The 12,390-nt window shown below is 50.3% G+C and overlaps 1 long non-coding RNA gene across 1 annotated transcript in view; it reads left to right on the top strand.

Moving 5' to 3' along the window:
* Positions 1-372: 372 nt before the first annotated feature.
* Positions 373-12,390, top strand: part of LOC147725315 (uncharacterized) — an 83,117-nt gene continuing 71,099 nt past the window's right edge. The window contains exon 1 of the long non-coding RNA XR_015309814.1: positions 373-513. This is a non-coding gene — a long non-coding RNA (uncharacterized LOC147725315). The remainder of the gene's footprint in view (positions 514-12,390) is intronic.

The following is a 12,390-nucleotide window of genomic DNA, read 5'->3' as shown; positions in this document are numbered from 1 at the left end:
CCTCCCTTGTGGCAAAAAAACGTCACCTGATATATTCATATATGCCTTATGAAACAATAGGCTATTCACTGATTAAAGCTTGATAAGGTGGTAAAGTAATTTAGAAATCACTAGTACCATGTAATAATTCCACTACTGCAACATACATAACTTATAAGAAAATTGAACAAATATCTACATGACAACATCAAGTATCATTGCACATTACGGTCATTTGCACTTTGCAGTAAAAGCGGAATTGGTACCTGGAATTTTAACTGCTTTGTTTTTAAAACTTTGGATTTTCATTGCACTAGGTACTATGATGGTCCATTGCGCTCCGTACTCACGTGTACTCGTACTCGTAAATACCATTTTTTGCAGTTAGCAGTTTCGTCTCTTAGGCTAAAAAACTACTTGAAGAGTCATGGGAGCGCGACTGCACAGTGGGCGCATCGATGATGTCCCAAAGGCGCCCGTCTGTGCCCGGCAGCGTTTGGAAGGCACCAGAGCTGGTAGGGAGGAATTTGCCAGGTAAGCGTTCTGACTGTATTTTATCACAGTGTGAAGGATATCTTGATGATTCGCGCTGTATAGTTTGTTAGTTCACTCCATGTTTGTCTGGCCTGGTTATTAGGTCTAAGCAGATTAGGATGGCTGAACAGACAGAGTTTGAAGTCAATTCTACGAGCTGCTTTTTAATTAATGCTCGTTTTCTTCATAAACATAAGTCGGAATTTTATTATTTTTTAGTCTCATCTCCCACATATAGCATTTTTAACTGAAACATGGCTGTAAGAAACATCTAAACCAGATTTGGTTCTAGCATTGCCTCTAGGCTATGTCATTAGCAGACACGACAGGCAAGGTAAACGTGGGGAATGATGGCTATGCAATTGTCTTTTGCGATTCACTGAACTTAACATGTGAAACTTTTCCTATTTATAATTGTGAAGCTGTCTCTTTCAGATGTAAGATTATAAACAAGTACACCGATCATAGACTTTTGATCTATAGACCCCGTGGACCAAAAGCTACTTTTTTAATAACTTTATTGTATTGGTTTTCAAGCAGGCAAAGTTACATTTAAGAATATCCATAATTGCCCAGTTACATTACAACAGACCCCTTTGTTCAAGAGCTACTTTTTATGAATATTTGTTGAATCATAATGACACCATCTTCAGATTCTAAAACAGTAGTATAAAACTATTCAATTATGAAAGAAAATAGATTAAAAAATCTTGGCGTGCTACAGCGCGGCTCCAGAAATGATTTCTAATCATCACTCACCATTTCCCTGAAACCTTTAAATACACAAAACATGCACCAGTGGGGCCCATAACACTGCGAATTTACTCTGCTCACTTACACTTGGCTTCAAAGCTTTTAGTGAATCACAATGGAGAAATGCTGGATCATTTGGTGGAGCGTCTAAACCTATTTAACTATTTATTATTCACACCTGCAATTTTTAAAAACAATTTATCATAGTGTATTAAACATTTGATTATTCAGACACACCACCTTAATGGCAATGGATCTGCTAGAAAGAAAATTAGGCGTAGGAAAATCACAAGACCAGCTTTTAAGATTCCATTTCCCAATTTTATTAAAAGCAAAACTTTATTATGTCTGACATGTATGCATTAGGCAAATCTTTATTTAGTAAAATCTTCAATAATGATCATTTTATTCAGAGCTCAAGAAAAATTGCTTCAGTTTAGATTTCAGTAAAGTTTAGCAAAGAACAGATAGTTCCAACTTCATTCTCTCCTAACATCCCTGCCTAACACCCTCATCTTATCCTTTAGTCCTGCAAAGCAAACAAGGTAAAATAGATAGAGTCTTACATCCAGGAATCGGTCAGCAAACGGGCAGCATCTCCGATAGAAATTGAAAAAGCGACCACTTCTAGTCAAATCCAGGGGTTTTTATACTTTAATTCTCCTAACTTAATCTATCTAAAAGTAACTTGTCAGTTCTCATTTAAGTTCTCATTGGACGGGGGCGTGGCTACTAGCCAGCGGGGATGGTCGCTGAATAGAGCGGCTCTCGACCCTCGCCTGCATATCCGCTGCAGTAATCCGCCTTTCTATCCGGGGACACCCCTCAAACTCGAGGGACCCCGTGGTGTATCCTAGTGCCTGCTGTGAGGACGAAGCTGGCTGGCTCCTGCTGCTGGACCGCCATGGAAGCCCTGTTGTGTGTGTCTCTCGTCGTGGGCAAGATGGCACCCGTATCGGAGCTCCGACTCCTCTCCTGACTGTCCCGGCCACTGGGAAGGATCTGGGCCTGTGGGCACTGAGCAGACTCTGGCGCTTCGGACCGAGACTAAGCGAGGACCTCCGCCGGCCACCTGAGGCGCGATCTGCTATTTTCTACGCCAATTTCGCCACCTGGAGGGTACTACCGCCGGTCATCTAAGGGCCAGGAGGCTGCCTACTCTCTTGGCCTGATTGCTCCGGAATTCAACTGCGGTGCCGCAGCTTCTCGCCTCAGTACGAGCCACGACTTCAAGAGGTTCTACCCCCACTTTTGCCAGCCTAGCCTCCTGCCCCTGCTTACCCAGACTTTCCGCCTACTGCGCAGTTCACCAAGAGGTGAGAAACACTATACCGCACCGCATCATCACCGTGGCCCTGGCGTTATCCGCTGTATTGACCGCTCCACCCGCGCTATCACGCTGCATGCGTGATGTCTTGAACCCATACGTAGGAAGCGGTGCGACTTGCTGGGGAGCCCGCCTTACCTCAGGCCCTGTCCACAGGCCTGTCCTCCTGGGGAGTCGCAGGGCCTCTTGCTGCCATCTGTTACGCTGTACCTGCCTTTGCCTGCTGAAGTGGTCCTAGACCCCTGATATACCACCCTCCGCCCAGTGGTGCCTCCTGCCCCCTGTTTCTGCCCACCCGCTGACTTTGCTGCCTCTCTGCTCCTTTGTGGCCCACAGGGATACTAACAGACGCTCACTCCTCCTCGTGGTTGCTGTTCCTCAGGTGTTGTGGGCCCCTACAACGTCTCACCTTTTCCGACAGGCGCGAGCTCCCTGATCAAGTACTAGGGACTGCCTTTACTGCTGCCACTTATCTTCCTCTGTGGCCCCCCACACTCTACCACCTTACCATCGCTGCTCCAAATGGCGTCGAATAAGGGGACCAGGCCTTCCAACTAGAGGCAGCTCAACAAGAACTCCTGGGGCACGAAGGGCGATGGTAAAACTGCTGCCTCCCCTGAAACTCTGAACCTTGCGTCACCCTCGCCGGGAGCGAAAACCCTGACCCTTAAAGACGTCATGCAGGCAATTGCTGGAGTCAGATTCTCCCTAGAGACTTGGATTGGCGCGGTCAACATAGAGGTGACACTGTTAAGGGCTGATCTGCGTAAAATTGACTCCAAAGTCAAAGATGTTGAAGTTAAGACTGCCAATGCTGCCATTAGTTATTTCTCAACATATCAACATCTCACAATCGATTCAAACATAAAGTGAGGGGATCTATGTCTATGTCTCTTGAATTATGGCTGAGATACCAGTCACCCCCTCTCGACACAATCCCCAAGGATGGGAAACCGGAAACAGTTCTGAACTTTTGGAAGACGGGAGGGAGTGACCCTCCCGGCCGTATTTATTAAAATATGAAACAAAATCAAAACATTAAAATAACAGTTTCATATTACGTACAATTTCATTTCCACATTACGATGTTTGGCTAACCTTAACATATTTCTAATACAAAGGTTCTCCTAGCCGAAACTAACATCCTACAAAACATTTTAACTTGAAATTGTACATCCTAACGTTAAGGGCCAACGGCAAGGTCGTAACCGGTGTCAGATCCCTAAACCAGAATTACCCCCCCCACTTGCGAGGGGCGACCGCACAGAGGCTGTACCTCATGTGCATCTACCAATTTCCCTTGACTTGACGGGGGCCCCAATGAACTCGACGCCATTTAATGGTCGTCCGAGGACTCGTGTGAGGTGTCTAGAAGGTAGCGTAAACCCCCCTCCCCACCCCACACAACTTACCACATCTGCCGTCGCAGGTGTCCTGGCCCCGGGAAATTCCCAGGAGGGGCCCGTAGCCCCTCCTATCCAGGAAGGGGCCTTGACCGCCTTCCCTTTCCTTTCGGCGGCCCATCCTTAGAAGGGCCACCTCCCCGTTGAGGGGCCAATGGCCACCTCCCCCGGGCGCTCCCATCCGTAATGGGTGACGCCCCCCCCATAGGGATCTTCCAATTACTGCTCACCGATCATGACCTTACCGCCCGACCAAAATAAATACGACAATTAACTAAAATCACTAAATTAAAACAACCATAACTGCTTCACGTATGATTACTGATCAACACTTGTGCAAAATACTTTATTCGAAAAACATACTGTAAAGAATCATTCACTTTATTGCATACTCAAATAACATTTTAATCATAACAACCTGTAAGAAATAGAGTTATCACATCAAAACTTTATTTCAAAACCACTTGCTGTCTTCAGGGGCTGGTGGGTGGGTCAAAATTGGCTCTTCGTTCCGTCTCGAGCTCACGTGCAGCGGGGAGGTGCAGCTTCAGAGCACAGGAACAAGAGGATGCTTCCTTGGCTTGTTGCTCCTTTTATCCGTCTTCGGGCGGGCGTAAACCCGCCTCCGCCCACCTCCGTGGGCGTGGCTGGCGGCTTCAGTGTCTAGGACAACCCACTCCAGGGCGGGAAAAAGCGCGCCCCGGCTACGCCGCTTCGGGCATACCAGCCGAGACTCGCCTTCCGCCTAAGATGGCCTCCCGGGAGGATCGGGGTACTTCACCATACGTTCGGGGGGACCGAGTGGTCGCCCCTTTCCATATGGCTGAGATACCCGTCACCCCCTCTCGACACAATCCCCAAGGATGGGAAACCGGAAACAGTTCTGAACTTTTGGAAGACGGGAGGGAGTGACCCTCCCGGCCGTATTTATTAAAATATGAAACAAAATCAAAACATTAAAATAACAGTTTCATATTACGTACAATTTCATTTCCACATTACGATGTTTGGCTAACCTTAACATATTTCTAATACAAAGGTTCTCCTAGCCGAAACTAACATCCTACAAAACATTTTAACTTGAAATTGTACATCCTAACGTTAAGGGCCAACGGCAAGGTCGTAACCGGTGTCAGATCCCTAAACCAGAATTACCCCCCCCCACTTGCGAGGGGCGACCGCACAGAGGCTGTACCTCATGTGCATCTACCAATTTCCCTTGACTTGACGGGGGCCCCAATGAACTCGACGCCATTTAATGGTCGTCCGAGGACTCGTGTGAGGTGTCTAGAAGGTAGCGTAAACCCCCCTCCCCACCCCACACAACTTACCACATCTGCCGTCGCAGGTGTCCTGGCCCCGGGAAATTCCCAGGAGGGGCCCGTAGCCCCTCCTATCCAGGAAGGGGCCTTGACCGCCTTCCCTTTCCTTTCGACGGCCCATCCTTAGAAGGGCCGCCTCCCCGTTGAGGGGCCAATGGCCACCTCCCCCGGGCGCTCCCATCCGTAATGGGTGACGCCCCCCCCCATAGGGATCTTCCAATTACTGCTCACCGATCATGACCTTACCGCCACAGGCCGGATAGTTGACCGGCTATCCGAACCCCCCACAAAAAACTCCTGCCTAAAGGTCATGTTTTAAACTCTTTAGCCAGGCTATGAGGTCTCCTATGAGTAACTCATTCCCTACCCGGGACAAATGGACCCCATCCCCCAAATACATACAGTCCCCCTTGATACAACCATGAGGAATAGAATGCAGTGCACTTGAACGAAACAATCTACCCAATTTGTTATTTACTTTCTTCACCGAATGATTTATAGCAGAAACCGAATTCGCCCCCCGCCACACCTTACGTGGAATCATATGGGACCATGCAATTGTGCACCCTGGAACCCTTCTCGCCAACCAACTTACTGTGGAAAGTATCGCCTCGAGAAGAAGTCGTCTACCAGTGGTCACCAAATCGTTGCCCCCAAGATGGACTATGATTATAGATGGCGGTGACCTGGTCCGCCCTAACAAACCCTCGAAAAAGGATTGAAACTGGTCAATACAGAGCCCGCCCCTTCCGTAGAAGGTCACCCTGTACCCGTATTCCCCAGCCATGTGAATCATGTCACCTGCTTTGAATACGTCCGCGGCGCGCCTCACGTATGAGTGGCCCACGACCCACACCACTTTTTTCGCAGCTGGTGATGTTTGACCGCTGGTTCCCAGGTGTCGGGTCGACTGCACAGTCCGCCCCGCCTCGTAAGCTTGCGAAACTGTAAACCAAACAAAAACAAGAAGCGTGAGTACATGATAGCAGCTTCACAACATGTGCAACCGCACATACCTTTTGTAACAATTCGAGGACCAACGCCCCAAACGTTTCACTTTTTCTACACTCAGACCCCTGGCTGTAGCCTCAGTAGCAGCCCCTATCCGAAAGGAATGGGTCCCAAACTCGCCGGAGTTCAAGCCCGCGGCCGAAATTGCCATTGTAAGCACCCGCTGGAACTGAAACCTCGTCAGTGGGGTGGCATCAGCGTGCCTCAACGAGGTCCCCCCCCATGATGCCGCCCTCTGCGCTAAATATTCCTCTACGCAAACCACAGGGCACATGGGAGATCCGGGAATCCGATGTATGACTACGCAATCCCCAATCGCACCCTGATCGGCCTTGGACCTGACAAACGAGACAGTCATCGTCTCCCCCTTAACCTGAATGTGCTCTCGGCACAGTCCCCCCACCGTATCCCGCTTGTTCTTCGCCACCAGTTCGCTTACCCGCATCGCCCCATGGAATGCTAACGCAAAAGCGGCCCGGAATAACACTGTTTCATACTGGGATGAACATATCGCTGGGAGTACGGATAATAACAGGGCCAACCTATCCAGACCTATCGGGTGCCTCTCATCTACTCTGCGACCCTCAAGGCGTTGCCACCCACGTAGCGCTTTCTGCACCACGAAAGACGCTGTCGGGTCCTGGATCCCATGAGCCCTTGCCATAAAGGAAATGGCGGCCCGATGCCTCTGGGCCGTAGCTACTGATTTGCCTGCCTGATGTAAAGACAGCAAAAATTTTACGACAAGCTCTTCCTGGCCCCAAAGCTCCCCCCCAGCAGAACCCAAAAAGGACCAATAGGAACGGAACGCCCCTTCATATGCCTTCCTTGTTCTGGGTGCTAAACTCTCTCCCACGAGGTTTTGTAGTTCGGGGCACCGAGAGACCAGAGCGCTTCGGGAAAGGGTGCCGCCACCGGGTCCGCTGTGGGCAGAAAACCCCAGAAGGCCTGCATACGGAAACGAGAAAGCGCATCAGCCGCTTGGTTCAGTACCCCCGGGACATGTCTTGCCCTAAAGAGCACATTCAACTGCATACACAATATCACAATTTCTTTGAGCAGTCTCAGAATCCATTTGCAACGTGCTGCCTGACTATTAATACACTCAACCACGGTCATGTTATCAGACCAGAACACCACAGAGTGATCCCGAAACCCCCCAGGCCATGTTTTCAGGGCCACCAAAATAGGGAAGAGTTCGAGAAAAGCAATGTTACTCGTCAGCCCGCACTCGTGCCACCATGACGGCCATTTTTGAGCCGACCATTGCGTACCGAATATGGCGCCAAAACCTATACTCCCCGCCGAATCTGTCCACAGCCCCAGCTCCTCGGAGGACACCGCCGGCTTGTTCCAGACAATGCGACCATTGAAATCCGCCTGGAATGCCAACCAAATGCGCATGTCCTGGCGAATCTCTGCCGAGAGCCTCGTGCGATGGTGTCCCTCTTTAAGACCGACCATGGCTTGTGCAATCGAGCGGGAAAAGGGGCGGGCCATTGGCATTACTCTAAGGGCAAAATTCAACTGACCCACAGTTTGCTGCAATTGATGCAAGTTCACCTTAGTCTCCCGAATACATGTTTCAAGGGAGGCCCTGAATTTCCCCACCTTTTCCTTGGATAGCCGAAAGCAACCTTCTTCTGAATCGAGCTCTATTCCAAGAAACTCGAGCGAAGTCGATGGCCCCACAGTCTTACCTGGTGCCAATGGCACACCAAAATGACTCATCAAGCCACAAAATTCTCTTAAAGCCTGTCCACATTCTGGATCCCCGGCTGCCCCCAGGAACAGAAAATCATCGAGATAATGCATAACATGCTGAAAACCCGTCTTTCTCGTGAATACCCATTGCAGAAAACAACTGAACTTTTCAAAATAAGCACAAGATATGGAGCATCCCATTGGCATACATTTATCCATGTAATAGCGACCCTGAAACATGAAACCAAGGAGACGCTGATCGTCTGGGTGTACCGGGAGCAACCGGAACGCTGACTCGATGTCTGATTTTGCCATCAGCGCCCCGGGCCCCAGGCGATTCAACATGGCGACGGCCTCATCGAAAGATGCGTACCGCACCGAACACACTTCCGGGTCTATCGCATCATTCACGGAAAGACCTCGTGGGGCTGACAAATTATGTATTAGCCTAAACTCACCCGGGTCCTTCTTGGGGACCACCCCTAAGGGGGAACAAACAAAGTTAGCAACCGGTGGTAAATCGAATGGACCGGCAACCCGCCCTCGAGTCACCTCTTTCCCAACCTTTACCTGTACCACCGCCGTATGCTGCAGGACCGACAGTTGGTTCTTACAACTTGTTCTACCCTGAAAATCCCCCACTGGAATGCGGAAACCATACGAAAACCCGTCTCGCAACACCCCAGCGGAGACATGATCCGGGTATTCATTGAGCCAAGGAATCATTGCCATGGTATCAACCGGGGTAGGTAAAGGCACCCCTCGGACTATTTCAGACCTGTTTGGCGCTTCCCCTACCACCGTTATTACCCGTTTTGGCTCTGCACATGGTCTCGGGATGGGAGGACTGTCCACACCCCCCACATTCGTGTCTAAACTTGCACGACCCCTGGGGCCTTGTACATTTTCCCCTGTTAAAATTCCAACAAATCCCCTTTTTACCTGCGTTGCCACTCGACTTCGAGTGATGCTCGTTACCTGCACCCGTCCGAAAGGGTGTCCCAGAGGATTGGCGGGAAGACTCACCCCCGTTACCCCCCGACAATGGTACTTTTAACATGCCTGAATTCTCCATTTTTTGCCAAGAAATTGAGTCATAACAATCCCAGGTCAGAGCTGGGTCGTGCTCTTTGGCCTTCCTAAAAACATTGTCATAGCAAAACCACTGATTGCCCTCGTATGATTGAGAATACTCCATGATACGTGTCTGATATATGGGCAACTCGGGCAACAACTCAGGCCTTCGTTCCTCCATAATTGAGGTGAATATGCCAAACGCTCTGCCCCAGGTACCTATGTTCTCATCAACCTTAAAGGCGGCCATTTTGGCGCGCCAAACACTCGGATGCAGAAGCTCTTTTTGACCCTTCACATGCTCGATCTCGTAGTGGTCGGTAAGCAAAGAAAACATGTTTACATACTTATCAGCCCAAAAATTTTCCTTAACTTCGAGTGGAACATGCTGGGCTACGTTCTCCCTTCGTGAAGGTACAGACCCCTCCCCCGCAATCGGCAGTAGCCGCTTACCTGAACTAGGAGCTGTACTTGCCGCCGAACTCGTGCCCGCTGCGGTCTCACCCACCGGAACCTGTGGGGGAACAGAAGATGGTGCCTTCGCAGCCTCTCTAGATTCTTGCAATTGCCTCATTACTGCCCTGGCGTCGTCCGCCGTGGTGCCCTCACTATCCTTTCCCAACCACGCTGCCAGTTGTGCAGCCAACTCGGGAGGCATATCCTCCCCGTTCACCGGGGTGACAACAACGGGGATCGGTTGCCCCTCCTTCGGAACCGGGATTGGCTCCTCGATCGGTGTATCGGGAACCGGGGCCTCCCCCCCAGGTGCCCCCCTCTTGGACCTCTTGCCTCTCCCGCTGGGGACTACTCCCGGTAATGCTGGTCCGACGATTCGCTTCGGGCCTCCAACCCCGTTCATTGCCGCCATCTGCTTTTTCATCTCGGCCATGTCCTTTACGAGCATGCGGAGCATCTGATCGGTACCGACCCGCTTTCCGACCTTCTTGCCCGGCATTCTCCAACGAAGATATCTGAAAGAACAAGAACAAAATTACAACACTCAAAATTGGCTCTTCGTTCCGTCTCGAGCTCACGTGCAGCGGGGAGGTGCAGCTTCAGAGCACAGGAAAAAGAGGATGCTTCCTTGGCTTGTTGCTCCTTTTATCCGTCTTCGGGCGGGCGTAAACCCGCCTCCGCCCGCCTCCGGGGGCGTGGCTGGCGGCTTCAGTGTCTAGGACAACCCACTCCAGGGCGGGAAAAAGCGCGCCCCGGCTACGCCGCTTCGGGCATACCAGCCGAGACTCGCCTCCCACCCAAGATGGCCTCCCGGGAGGATCGGGGTACTTCACCATACGTTCGGGGGGACCGAGTGGTCGCCCCTTTCCAGAATCTTCACTTTTATACATTTTTTACTTCATTTGGAATTTCTTTGATTTTCTCTGGCTCATTTTTCAGATATGTTGAGAAATAACTAATGGCAGCATTGGCGTTCTTTGTTTGTTGATACATAAGGCTATGGCTTGGCCTTGCTGCTTGGGAGCCCATACCCAGTAGTGTTTATTTGAAGTTAAGACTGCGGCCCTTATAGAAGACACCTCTACTCTCCAGCAACAAGTGGCCCAACTCCAGCAACAACAACGACAGATGAGCGACCTCCTGGACGACTATGAAGGGAGGGCGCGACGCAACAATATCCGCATTTTGGGTGTTCCGGAGCGAATGGAGGCACCGGCCGCAGACTTGTTTGTGGAAAACCTTATCACGCAACATCTCCGGCCAAAGCAACTCTCAGCCTACTTCTCCATCGAACGGGTGCATAGAGTTCCGGGGGGGAAGCCTAAACCGGGGGCCCCTCCCTGACCTATCATCGCAAGGGTCTTCAATTTCCGAGACCGTGACGCCATTATTCAAGCTGCCCGGACGGGCACGCCTCTCCTACTAGAAAATGCTCGTATTACGCTCTTCCCAGACTTCACCATGAAGGTTCAGGACAGGAGACGTAGCTTTCTGGAGGTTAAGAAAGCCCTGCGAGATAAACACATCAAGTACTCCATTTTCTTCCCAGGAAAATTGCACGTGGAAATGGACGGTAAAGCGTGGTTCTTCTTCTCACCAGATGAGGTCTGGGACTGGTTGGAGGGTTGGCGCCGAGTTGGTAAATCTCCGAAACACCGCGACGCTCGTGATGACCATGAGGAAAACAGCCATGACGATCAGATGCCAGGCAGTCAAGAACTCTATACCGGTGTCCATGCTACTGGGGAATGATGCCTCCTCGTTACGAGATGTTTGATTTGCTTGGGGCTTCTTCGCTGCTCCACGAACCTGATTTATGTTTTCTGTGACTTTTTTGCTGGACCTGCTCTGACTACTGGCCCTCCGCACCCTGACCACTTCTGAGTTCAGAGGGTGCCTCTTCCGGCCCAGTGCTGAGACATGCTGACTGCTTAACAGGTACACCTTTTTACGATGTGAATATCACACTGGGAACTGTTTATTTTTGATACTCATGTAAATTGATCATTTCATTGTTTGTGTCAGGCGGGTGGTGGCATCGGCTCACCGGATACCCCCGACATGGTTGGGAGGGCGACCGGCACTCTGCTTAGTTGGGGTGTGTATAGTTTGAAGTCCGAGGGCAGGGCATCTGGGATGGGGGTGGGAAAGGGTGGTGGGGGAGATTGGATTTGTTTCGTTATCATTGTATTATAGTTTGCATTGTTTTTTTTGTTTTTCTGCGGAGTCCTCTTTGGTCACATTGGTCTTGACGCTCTGCCTCCTGTAGCTTTCACGCTGATTAGCCGTTCACCCAGAGATTATTTAGTCCCCTAATGTTTTGCTGCCTTTTTCTCTCAGTGCCCTACCTTGTTTTGCCACCCAGGCAAATCCTCCAGCCTTATTTTCACCTCTCTGCCCAGCTGATCCATTTGGTCCATCACTATGACGCATCCCCATTCTAGAACCCTCACGATTCTGTCCTGGAATGTGAATGGGCTAGGGCACAAAATTAAGAGAAGTGTGGTCCTACAGTATCTGCGACGCCACTCCCCCGATATCGTCCTGTTGCAGGAAACGCACCTAGTGGGTAACACCTGTCGGGCTCTTCAACGGAGTGGATATACATTACTAGTCCACGTGGGTTTCACCTCTGGCTCCCGTGTTACTGGGATCCTAATTAAGAAAAGCCTTGCACTTACCTATTCCAAGACATGGGCTGACCCTCTGGGCCGTTTTGCGCTTGTTGAGGCTACATGGGAGGGCGGCCCGTTAAACTTACTCTCCGTGTATATTCCACCAATGCTAATCCAAGAATCCCTTAGAGAGCTGGGCACAGGTATGTTGC

This window comes from Lissotriton vulgaris, chromosome 3_2 (genome assembly GCF_964263255.1).
Source record: "Lissotriton vulgaris chromosome 3_2, aLisVul1.2, whole genome shotgun sequence".
Classification (NCBI taxonomy): domain Eukaryota; kingdom Metazoa; phylum Chordata; class Amphibia; order Caudata; family Salamandridae; genus Lissotriton; species Lissotriton vulgaris.
The sequence above is the reverse complement of the archived record's forward strand: the minus strand, read 5'-3'. Positions and strand labels throughout refer to the sequence as shown.